Source organism: Bos grunniens, chromosome 18, assembly GCF_055505025.1.
Source record: "Bos grunniens cultivar Pamir isolate PY7600 chromosome 18, Bosgru_T2T1.0, whole genome shotgun sequence".
Lineage (NCBI taxonomy): Eukaryota > Metazoa > Chordata > Mammalia > Artiodactyla > Bovidae > Bos > Bos grunniens.
In genome coordinates this window covers 49115682-49128000 of record NC_141182.1, presented here as the reverse complement: position 1 = coordinate 49128000, position 12319 = coordinate 49115682, and the positions used below count along the sequence as shown (strand labels likewise).

The window sequence follows — 12319 nt, the reverse complement described above, 5'->3', positions numbered from 1 at the left end:
TGAAACAAAATAGTCACCAGAAAAGTAGGATGGTGAAACTTGTTGGGTATATAAAAGCAATAGAAACCCCAGGGTACTACTCAGAAGAATTTTTGGAGGAGGAAGTGATATTATTGAGACATAGGGAATGAGTAGAAATTAGATGAAGACATAATGGTGATGGGAGAGTAGGGGGGACATGTCCCAAGCAGATGGAACAGCTTATGCAAAGGCTGTCATAAGGGAGTTACAAGTGGAGACTTGTCATTGTACTCTGGAGATGGAGTGCTGTGATTGGGCAAACCTGAGTCATGTGTCCAACCAATGAGGGAGTGAGGAAGGGGGCTCATGCCCCAAAGGAAAATTGAGAAGCTTTACCAGGAGACAGGGATTCTGGGCAGGCAAGACCAAAATATATCCAGTTCAAAAATTCTTTTTTAAGCCTTGGCATCTCCAAGCAGAGGTTTGCAATCTTATTTCAATTATACCACTCATGTCTGAACTCAGACTTGTCTTACATCATTCAAATTTTTATTGTCAAATAATAATTGGTCACTTTTTCTGGGTTTTGGCTGGGCATACAGAGATGGACTTTTGAGGATACATTAGGCTGCAAGAAACAAAACCTAATTAACATGACTCAAGACGTTTTCTTATCTCATGACCCATTTTCCTACTCCTTTGTTCCAACTTCCTTAGAAGAACAGTTTCACAATCTAGGCTTGCTGCCTTATGGTCACAAAATGGCCACCACAGCTTCAAGTCTTTCATCCTCATATGAATGAACTAAGCAGGAAGGAAAGGAACAAATGGAAGAAATTTCTTTCTGCTGGGGAAGAAAAAATCCTAAAATTAAAAAAATAACAGCAATAAATGCAGGTATGGGGCTTAACCTCTGCCAATTGTTTTCAATTATTTACATAAATTAGTTTATTTCATGGCCCTTCCACTGCAGAGGCAGGTGGTCCACACTGGACCTTCTCTGATTTCATAGTCCACAGGATCTGTGAGCATAATAAGATATTTGTTATTTCACTCTATTATGTTTAGGGTGTTTGTTATAACTTGGAGGATATTGTTTGTATGAAAGCTGGAGCCATGGCTGCCATTTTGAGATCATGAGGTAGCCAGAGTAAGAGTCGGTCAACAGAGATGGAAAGAATCTGGTTTCCCAGTGACATTATTAAGTGAATGAATGAATGAGTCCTAGAACTGCCCTGCCAACTCACTTTTTATTATGTGTGATAATACATTCATTTCTGTTCTACCCTTTTGAGTTGGGTTTCTGACACCTATTATAGGATAAAGAACCCTGATATAGATTTCTATTTGTCCTAGGTACACATGCAAAACAGAGATACACATTTCACACAGACAGGGAAAGACTTATAAACATGTGCACAAATACACATGCACTTACACACATGTGGGCATGAATACACTGTTATGCGTCTTCAGACTCCGGTTTGGGCAGATACTCGCTTGGACGCATATACACACAGTCACAGAAGGCAGGCACACACAAGTATATGCACCCTGTAATGAATTCTGCTTGCACCACACAGACATCCATACTCAGTCACACACCCACAGTAACACACACACACACACACACACTCAAGGATTCACTTATTGCAGAAGGCTCCAACTCCTTACAGTTTATTTCTGCAGCTCTATAAATAAGGGGTGAGGGACTTCCCTGGTGTTCTAGTAGCTAAGCCTCTGCACTCCCAATGCAGGGGGCCCAGGTTCGATCCCTGGTCAGGGAACTAGATCCCACATGCCACAACTAGGAGTTCAAATGCCATAACTGAGAGTGTGGATGCTATAACTAAAGGCCCTGCATGCTGCAGTGAAGATGGAAGATCCTATGTGCTGAAGCTAAGACCAGTGCAGCCAAATAAATACATATTTTTTAAAAAGGGGATGAGAAGAAATATCTTCAGGCAGGACTGGGGTTAATGCATAAAGAAGGTCTGGGGTCTCAGATGGGCTGAGAGTAGGTCCTGGTTCTCAGATGCACATGTCTCTTCTGGTGACACAATTCACATCCCAAGTGAGAAGGTGGAAGAGGTTGAATGGGGCAGGCCTTGAGGCTGTCTTGAGACTCCTGTGGGAGAGAGGAGAAGTTTCCCGCTGATGCCCAGTTTCCCATTACCCAGGCATAAGCCTCCACCTTACCCAGGGCCCACACATTCATCCTTTTCCAGGGTCACTCTTCTCTGGGGCCTCCTGGAGCTGTGGCAGCCAGTGCTGGAAGAGGCCCTGGGGCCTGCAGCCTGCTGTGGGCTGAGCCCAGACCCGAGCACAGAAAAGGGTGGTGTGTGAGACAGGACTTGGGACAGAGGATGAGGTCCCATCTTCCCAGAACCCACAGACCCAGCCCAGGTGCCCCGAGCACTCACACAGGCCTGGAGCTCGCAGTGGTTGGAGTGTCGTCAGAAGGGGCTGCCCCAGGGTGTGGTCCAGGGATGAGGTAATCACGGCCCCCAGGACCCTTCAGGGTCAGGACCAGCCTTGCCCCTAAGGTATGGGGCACTCCCACACCTGAGAGGTGAGAGAAAACAGCTGAGGTGGAATGGTGAGGAAGGGTAGGCAAGAACGCTCAGTGAAGTGGAGACAGGGAATCCAGGGGAGGAGGGCAGGTGATATGAGACACACGATGGGGACAGGTGATGGGACAGCTTACACGGGAGTGAGTAGAGGGGACACATGGAAGGAGACTGTTGAAGGGGATACAGGTGAGGCAGAACGACAGGGGAAGAGACAGGGGAAGAGACAGGTGAAAAACTGAAATAGGGACAAATGAAAAGTGACCCATGGGAGGGGTCACAGAGGTCTGAAGAGGCGGGGATGGAGAGGGACTGAGGTGGGAGTCAGTGGTGAGGGGAAGAGGGAGTCAGTGTTGAGAGTCGATGGTGATGGGGGTGCAGGGCAAGGGGCACAGGTTGGGCACAGAGCTGGGAGAGGAAAGGAGAAATGAGAAGGAAATAGGTAAGAGGGCAGGTGAGAGGGACAGGTGAGGGAGACAGGAAAGTGGACCCCTAGGAGGAACAGGGACAGGGTCAGGGGAGCATTTGAAGAGGGACAGGGGCGCAGGACAGATGAGGAAAGACCAGAGGAGGGGAGGAAGTACAGATGAGATAAAGGAGGTGAGAGGCCACCCGCAGAGCTAGAGCTAGAGGGTAAGGCGGGGCCAGGTGAGGGCAGGTGGGCCTGACTCTCCCAATTCACCTGGAGGTGCTTCAGATCCCGGGTCCTGGGGAACAGGTGGGAGATGCAGTCCCAGTCCTTCTGCAAGAGCGAGTCTTCCTACAGAGCAAGGACAAGGTCGGATCACAGCGGGAGGGTTGGAGGCTAACAGCAAGGATGAAGGTCTAGCAGGAGGGCTTGAGTTTAACCCATAGACGAGAGGAAAGGGGTTGTGCCGTGCCAAGTTGCTTCAGCCGTTTCCGACTCTCTGTGACCCCATGGACTGTAGCCCACCAGGCTTCTCTGTCCATGGGATTCTACAGGCAAGAATACTAGAGTGGGTTGCTATGCTCTTCTTCAGAGGATCTTCCTGACCCAGGGATCGAACCTGAGTCTCTTAAGTCTCCTGCACTGGCAGGTGGGTTCTTTACCACCAGGAAAGCCGGAGTCGAGAGATTCAATCAGTTTGGTTTAGTTGCTGTCGTGTCTGACTCTTTGCGACCCCATGGACTGCAGCATGCCAGGCTTCCCTGTCCATCACCAACTCCTGGAGCTTGCTCAAACTCATGACCATTGAGTTGGTGATGCCATCCAACCATCTCATCCTCTGTTATCCCCTTCTTCTCCCATCTTCCATCTTTCCCAGCATCAAGGTCTTTACCAGTGAGTCAGTTCTTCCCATCAGGTGGCCAAAGTATTGGACTTTCAGCTTCAGCATCAGTCCTTCCAATGAGTATTCAGGACTGATTTCCTTTAGTATGGACTGGTTGGTTCTCCTTCCAGTCCAAGGGACTCTCAAGAGTCTTCTCCAACACCACAGTTCAAAAGCATCAATTCTTCAGAGCTCAGCTTTCTTTATAGTCCAACTCTCACATCCATACATGACTACTGGAAAAACCATAGCTTTGACTAGATAGACCTTCGTTGGCAAAGTAATGTCTCTGCTTTTTAATATGCTGCCTAGGTTGCTCTTAGCTTTTCTTCCAAGGAGTAAGCATCTTTTAATTTCATGGCTGCAGTGATTTTGGAGCCCCCAAAATAAAGTCTGTCACTGTTTCCACTGTTTCCCCATCTATTTGCCATGAAGTGATGGGACTGGATGCCATGATCTTAGTTTTCTGAATGTTGAGTTTTAAGCCAACTTTCTCACTCTCCTCTTTCACTTTCATCAAGAGGCTCTTTAGTTCTCTTCACTTTCTGCCATTAGGGTGGTGTCATCTGCATATCTAAGGTTATTGATATTTCTCCCAGAAATCTTGATTCCAGCTTGTGCTTCATCCAGTCCAGCATTTCACATGATGTACTCTGCATAGAAGTTAAATAAGCAGGGTGACAATATATCATATTGACTTATTCCTTTCCCAATTTGGAACCAGTCTGTTGTTCCATTTCTGGTTCTACCTGTTGCTTCTTGACCTACATACATATTTCTCAGGAGGCAGGTCAGGTGGTCTGGTATTCCCATCTCTTGAAGAATTTTCCACAGTTTGTTGTGATCTACACAGTCAAAGGCTTTGGTATAGTCAATAAAGCAGAAGTAGATGTTTTTCTGGAACTCTCTTGCTTTGTCAATGATCCAGTAGATGTTGGCAATTTGATTTCTGGTTCCTTTGCCTTTTCTAAATCCAGCTTGAACATCTGGAAGTTCATGGTTCACGTACTGTTGAAGCCTGGCACGCAGAATTTTGAGCATTATTTTGCTAGTGTGTGAGATGAGTGCAATTGTGTGGTAGTTTGAATATTCTTTGGCATTGCCTTTCTTTGGGATTGGAATGAAAACTGACCTTTTCCAGTCCTGTGGCCACTGCTGAGTTTTCCAAATTTGCTGGCATATTGAGTGCAGCACTTTCACAGCATCATCTTTTAGGATTTGGAACAGCTCACCTGGAATTCCATCACCTCCACTAGCTTTGTTCGTAGTGATGCTTCCTAAGGCCCACTTGACTTCACATTCCAGGATGTCTCGCTCTAGGTGAGTGATCACACTATCATGGTTATCTGGGTCATGAAGATCTTTTTTGTACAGTTTTCCTGTGTATTCTTGCCACCTCTTCTTAATATCTTCTGCTTCTGTTAAGTCCATACCATTTCTGTCCTTTATTGTGCCCATCTTTGCATGAAATGTTCCCTTGGTATCTCTAATTTTCTTGAAGAGATCTCTAGTCTTTCCTATTCTATTGTTTTCCTCCATTTCTTTGCATTGATCACTGAGGAAGGCTTCTTATCTCTCCTTGGTGTTCTTTGGAATAGCTAGAGACAGAGGATAGGATGGTTGGATGGCATCTCTGACTCAATGGACATGAGTTTGAGTAAACTCCAAGAGTTGGTGATGGACAGGGAGGCCTGGTGTGCTACAGTCCATGGGGTCACAAAGAGTTGGACATGACTGAGTGACTGAACTGAACTGAAGAGATTAGAGATTAGTTGTAGACAAAAAGCTAGACGCAGCCTGTAGCAGGAGGAGAGAGGTTAAGCCATCAGTAGCAGGGCAGCAGCTTGGCTATTGCAGAAAGGGTAGAGGTTAGCCCACGATAATAGGGACTTAATGGTTGTGTGTGTGTGTGTGTGTGTGTGTTTGCTTGTGCCACAATCTGTGTTGGGTTGTGCCACATGCCTTGTGGGATCTTAGCTCCCCAACCAAGGATCAAATCTGGGCCCTTAGTAGTAAGAACACAAAGTCCTAACCATTGGTTGTGTTGTGTTAGTTGCTCAGTCATGTCTGACTCTTTGCGACCCCATGGACTGTAGCCCACCAGGCTCCTTTGTACATGGGATTTCCCAGGCAAGAATACTGCAGTGGGTTGCTATTCCCTTTTCCAGGTGATCTTCCTGACCCAGGGATCGAAACTGCGTCTCATGTCTCCACTAGCATCACCTGGGAAGCCACTGGATCACTAAGGAATTCCGATCCTTTTCTTTCTTGAAGGCCACCAGCTCACCTGGCAGCAGAGATTTGAACATGCCAGTGTTACAGCCTTTTCTGGTTGTGGTGGGGACAGCACGTGCTCTGGCCAAGCCCAGCCCCATGACCACCAGAACCAGCGTCCATGTTGCAGCCATGGCCAAATTTCCACTGCTTCCCCAGCTGCATAGCTCAGCTTTTTAGCCAAGCTAAATGAGCCATCCTGGCTGAGGTTTGTGAAGCGAAAAGGCAAATGGCTTTGACTTGAAAGGCATGAGTGGGTAGGGCCAGCTGGCTGAACCAGGTGAGTTGATGGGTGTCGGTGGGGCAAGGTGAGCTCAGTCCTATGCCCAGAAGGAAAGAGAATCTGAAATCCCAGGAGAGCTCCGGAGATGTTCCTATGAATCCCTGGGATGTTGGGGAGCCCCTGATGGAGGCTGAGGCAGGATAAGTGGGAAGATGTCACAACAGGGCAGGGGCTGGGGTGGGGTGCATGTGGGTGAGGCTGCTGGAGTGGCAGAGAGGAAGCTTCCTCCATTGGTTTAAGTGTTTTCCACAAACCCATTCATTTTATGCTCTGAACATTCCCATGGGTAGTTATTTGTATGATCACTCCCATTTTACCAGTGAGGAAACGAGGGCACAGGAGGGTAAGATGATTTAACCTTAGGTTCCACAGGTGTTTAACGGCAGAGGGGTTTGAATGGAGTTCCATGCACTTACTCCCTACTCTGTGTACAGCCAAAGTATAAGATGGAAACCTCTGGGGCTCAATATACCTAACTTTCCTTTCTCTCCCTCTGGGTAGCATGAAAGGGTAGGGGGCTCCTTGTTTGTGGGGTAAGAGCACTTGCTGGGGCTACCTGGAAAGCAGGCAGTAAGGAGGGCTTTCAGGACGCAGGCAGAGTCTGGTTGCTCTGCTGTCATCATCCCCTGCGGTAATAAACATTGTGCAGCGAGGAGGGAATTGCTCTGATGTACAGGAACTTCATATTTTTCATTCCCTTATTTTTTTTTCTTGGCCTTTAGGTGCAGAAAGATATTAACCATACTCTTCAGATCCTAATATAGAATTGCCATTGGTCCATGAAAGACCCTCTTAGGTTTTACCCCTGGCCTCATGCCCAATCCCTACCCTCCCCCCTCTTCACAGACACCCATTTTAATGCCCTTGATATATAGCTGCAAGGATGTAGCTTTATACTTTGTGATTTTGTGTGTGTATATGTTTCCAATTTACATAAATGGGATTGGGCTATAAATCTTCTGTTTCTTCCCTCTCTTTTATTTTTTATGTTTATTAGCTTAACAGTATGTTTCTGAGATCTCTCCGTATAGGGGTGTACTTCAAGCTCTCTGCTTCTAACTGCTGCATTGTGTTCCATGGTGTGCCCGAAGCAGTCTGTCGCTTATTTATCCCCCCAGTGATGGACGCTTAGGTTGCCTTCAGCTATCCATCACCATGAGGCTCACACACATCCTCTCTATTGGAGATTTTCTAGGATGTACTGAGTACATGCTTGGCTGGATGAATCACAAACTGGAATCAAGATTGCCAGAAGAAATATCAACAACCTCAAATATGTAGATGATGTTATTCTAATGGCAGAAAGTGAAAAGGAACTAAAGAGCCTCTTGATGAGGGGGAAAGAAGAGAGTGAAAAAGCTGGCTTAAAACTCAACATTCAAAAAACTAAGATCATGGCATCCAGTCCCATCACTTCATGGCAAATAGATGGGGAAACAATGGAAACAGTGGTAGATTTTATTTTCTTGGGCTCCAAAATCACTGCGGATGGTGACTGCAGCCATGAAATGAAAAGATGCTTGCTCCTTGGAAGGAAAGCTATGACAAATCTAGACAGCATATTAAAAGCAGAGACATCACTTTGCTGAGAAAGGACAGTCTAGTCAAAGCTATGGTTTTTCCGGTAGTCATGTATGGATGTGAGAGTTGGACTATAAAGAAAGCTGAGTGCTGAAGAATTGATGCTTCTGAACTGTGGTGTTGGACAAGACTCCTGAGAGTCCCTTGGACTGAAAGGAGATCCAATCAGTCAATCCTAAAGGAAATCAACCCTGAATATTCATTGGAAGGGCTGATGCTGAAGCTCCAATACTTTGGCCACCCGATGCAAAGAGCTGACTCATTGGAAAAGACCCTGATGCTGGGAAAGATTGAGGGCAGGAGGAGAAGGGGATGACAGAGGATGAGATGGTTGGATGGCATCACTGACTCAACAGACATGAGTTTGCACAAGCTCCAGGAGATGGTAAAGGACAGGGAATCCTGATGTGCTGCAGTCCATGGGGTTGCAAAGAGTCGGACATGACTTAGAGAATGAATAGGAACAACGGTAGCCCTGACCTGGTGTCCCCACTGTATCCCTTCAGCTCATTTTCTCCCTCACTTGTACATCCAGTGGGTTGCCACACACATTGACAATCTCCCACCTCATGTGCCCCGTATCTTTCTGCTTCTCCATCTGAGGTCTTTCTCCTGTCTGCATGCAGGACAGGAAGTGCTAAGATTAATTCCCCAGGGTCAGTCTTCAACCAATGAGGATCAGGAGCCTCGGATGAAGTATTTCTGTTTCCTTTTCTTTGGTGAGTCAGTTCTGAGGTGTGCTCTACATGATTCCTAAGCTCCTTAGAGGGTCCCTGGTAGGAATGACCTCTAGGTGTTCATGGTGGTCACCCTTTGGGGTTGGGACTAGTGTGAGGAAGCAAGATAGCCAGGATGCAAAATTTAAGGGGTCACCCAAAGTGCCTCACTCTGTACCATTTATTGCCTTTTTTTCTTCTTTCTTTTCTTAAAAATTAAAAAAATATTTTCGCTGCACCACACAGCTTGTGGGACCTTCACCCCTTGACCATGGATTGAACCCAGCAGTAATAGCAAATATCAACTACTAGGCCACTAGGGAACTCATAGCTTTTTCCTCTTGAATCCCAATTTTCCCACTCCCTTGAATTTCCTGGGGATACCTCCCAGATAGATTACCTGTACCCTTGGTTCAGGGCATGCCCTTGGGAGACCCCAAACTAAATCCCGATCCCTATTCAGGAGCAGAATTTCTGAGTCACTACAGGGCACATCTGTGCTTATATTGTCTATTTAGCACCATTCAATAGAGTTTTTTGCAATGATGGAAGTGTCCTGTATTTGCATTGTCCAATATGGTAGTTACTGGCCACATGTGGCTGTTGAGTGCTTACAATTTGGCTAGTGCAACAGAGGAACTGAAATTTCAGTTTCTTTCATTTTTCTTTAATTTAAATCTAATTCCTACACGTGCCTGGTGGCTACCATAATGGGCAGTGCAGTTCTAAATACTCATCTTGTTCTCCCAAACAGTTGCACCTGCTTCATTCTCTTCAGAGATGCTTGAGAGACCCTGTATCCCTGTAAGAGGGTGGACTCCAGCACCTGGCTCTGACTTAGATGATGAGGTCCTAGTCTTTGACTATGAGCTTGATGCAAAATAGATGAGACTTTTGAGGTTGAGGAAAGAGATGAGTGAATTTTGCATGTGGAAGGGATGTAAATATTTGATGGCCAGAAAGCAGATTGTAGTAGTTTTGAAACATGTCTTCAAGATTTTTGACCCTTTACCCACCGGGAAGTGGGTCTGTCTTTCTTCCTTCAATCTGAGTTGACCTTTGTTGGGTTGTACCTTGCAGACATGCAAGCCCTATACTTGGCTTCCCTGGTCTCAGTGGTAAAGAGCCTGCCTGACAATGCAGGAGACACAGGTTTGATCCCTGGGCCAGGAAGATCCCCTGGAAAAGGAAATGGCAACCCACTCTAGTATTCTTGCCTGGAAAATTCCATGGACAGAGGATCCTGGTGGGCTACAGTCCATGGGATCGCAGAGAGTTGGACATGACTTAGCAACTAAACAACAACAAAAGGACAAATATTGTGTGGTTCTCCTTATAGAAAATATCTAGGATAGGCAGTTTATAGAAACAGAAAATAGTTTAGCAGATACCCAGGACTGGGAGCATGGGAAAAGGGGTTATTGCTTAATATGTAGAGAGTTTCTGTTTGTATGTTGAAAAAGCTTTGGAAACAGTGGTGATGATTTACAATACAGTGAATTTACTTAATGCCACTGAATTATACAGTTAAAAATGGTTTATATGTTAGGAATTCCATGGCAGTCCCGTGGTTAGGACCTCACATGTCCACTGCAGTGGGCTTAGGCTTGATCTCTGGTCAGGGAACTAAGATCTACAGGCCACAAGGTACGGACAAAAAAAGGTTTAAACTGGAAAATTTTACTATGTGTATATATATTACCACAATTAATGAGGTTTAAAAAGGTAACCTTACTGGAAGAATGGAATTCCAATGTTCTATATTTTTTTTTAAAAAACATATACAATGACCAAGTGGAGATTTATTCCATGAATGCAAGTTCAGTTCAGTTCAGTTCAGTTCAGTCATTCAGTCATGTCCGACTCTTTGGGACCCCATGGACTGCAGCATGCCAGGCTTCCCTGTCCATCACCAACTCCCAGAGCTTACTCAAACTCATGTCCATCGAGTTAGTGATGCCATCCAACCATCTCATCCTCTGTAGTCCCCTTCTCCTCCTGCCTTTAATCTTTCCCAGCATCAGGATCTTTTCCAATGAGTCAGTTTCCTGAAGAACTGAATGCAGATTCAATATTTGAAAATCTATCAATGGAATACACCATTTTAACAGACTAAAGAAAAAAAAATTATGTGGTCATAAAAGCTTTTGCACAGCAAAGGAAAGCACTGACAAACCAAAAGATGACCTACTGAATGGGAAAAAAATATTTGCAAATGATGTGACCTATGAGGGATTAATACCCAACATATATAAATAGCTCATAACTCAACATCACAGAAAACAAACAATCCAGTTTTAAAATGGGCAGGAGAACTGAATGGACACTGTCCAAAGAGGAACTGCAGATGACCAACAGGCACATGATAAGATACACAACATTGCTAACCATTTGAGAAATGCAAATCAAAATCATAATAAGATATGGCCTCAAACCTGTCAGAATGACTATCATCAAAAAGACACAAATAAATGCTGGAGAGGATGTAGAGAAAAGGGACTTCTACACTGTTGGTGGAAGTATAAATTGGTGCAGCCACTGTGTAAAACAGTAAAGAGATTTCTCAAAAAATTAAAAATAAAATTATCATTCATATAACCTGGCAATTCCATTCCTGGGTATATATTCAAAAAAAGCCCAAAACACTAATTCAAAACGATCAGTCAGTTCAGTCACTCAGTCATGTCTGACTCTGTGACCCCATGGACTGCAGCACAGCAGGCTTCCCTGTCCATCACCAACTCCTGGAGCTTACTCAAATTCATGTCCATCAAGTCGGTGATGCCATCCAACCATCTCATCCTGTCATCCCCTTCTCCTCCTGCCTTCAATCTTTCCCAGCATCAGGGTCTTTTCCAATGAGTCAGTTCTTCCCATCAGGAGGCCAAAGTATTGGAGTTTCAGCTTCAACATCAGTCCTTCCAATGAATATTCAGGACCGATTTCCTTTAAGATTGACTGGTTGGATCTCCTTGCAGTCCAAGGGACTCTCAAGAGTCTTCTCCAACACCACAGTTCAGAAGCATCAATTCTTGGGTGCCCAGCTTTCTTTATAGTCCAACTCTCACATCCATACATGACTACTGGAAAAACCATAGCTTTGACTAGATAGACCTTTGTTGGCAAAGTAATATCTCTGCTTTTTAATATGCTGTGAGAAGGCAATGGCACCCTACTCCAGTACTCTTGCCTGGAAAATCCCATGGGTGGAGGAGCCTGGTAGGCTGCAGTCCATGGGGTCGCTAAGAGTCGGACATGACTGAGCGACTTCACTTTCACTTTTCACTTTCATGCATTGGAGAAGGAGATGGCAACCCACTGCAGTGTTCTTGCCTTGAGAATCCCAGGGGCAGGGGAGTCTGGTGGGCTGCCATCTATGGGGTTGCACAGAGTCAGACATGACTGAAGCGACTTCGCAGCAGCAGCAGCAGCAGCAGCTAGGTTAGTCATAGCCTTTCTTCCAAGGAGCAAGTGTCTTTTAATTTCATGGCTGTATGAAACAGTTGAAAACATTTGAAACCCCACTTGCAAACCATCTAAGGGTTGGAATCTGTGATATCTGCTCCTGTTTACTGATCCTGGACTTCATTACTGACTCCCTCAGCTTTATCTTAAGTTGGAGATTCTGTCAGCAACCAAGGA

At 45.4% G+C, this 12319-nt stretch overlaps 1 long non-coding RNA gene across 1 annotated transcript; it reads right to left on the bottom strand.

Moving 5' to 3' along the window:
- Positions 1 to 488: 488 nt before the first annotated feature.
- On the bottom strand, positions 489 to 3168 carry LOC147353817 (uncharacterized). Its single transcript, XR_015145961.1, has 2 exons — positions 2385 to 3168; positions 489 to 2089 (listed from the first exon to the last, which is right to left on the bottom strand). It is a non-coding gene; the product is annotated as an uncharacterized LOC147353817 (long non-coding RNA).
- Positions 3169 to 12319: the final 9151 nt, after the last annotated feature.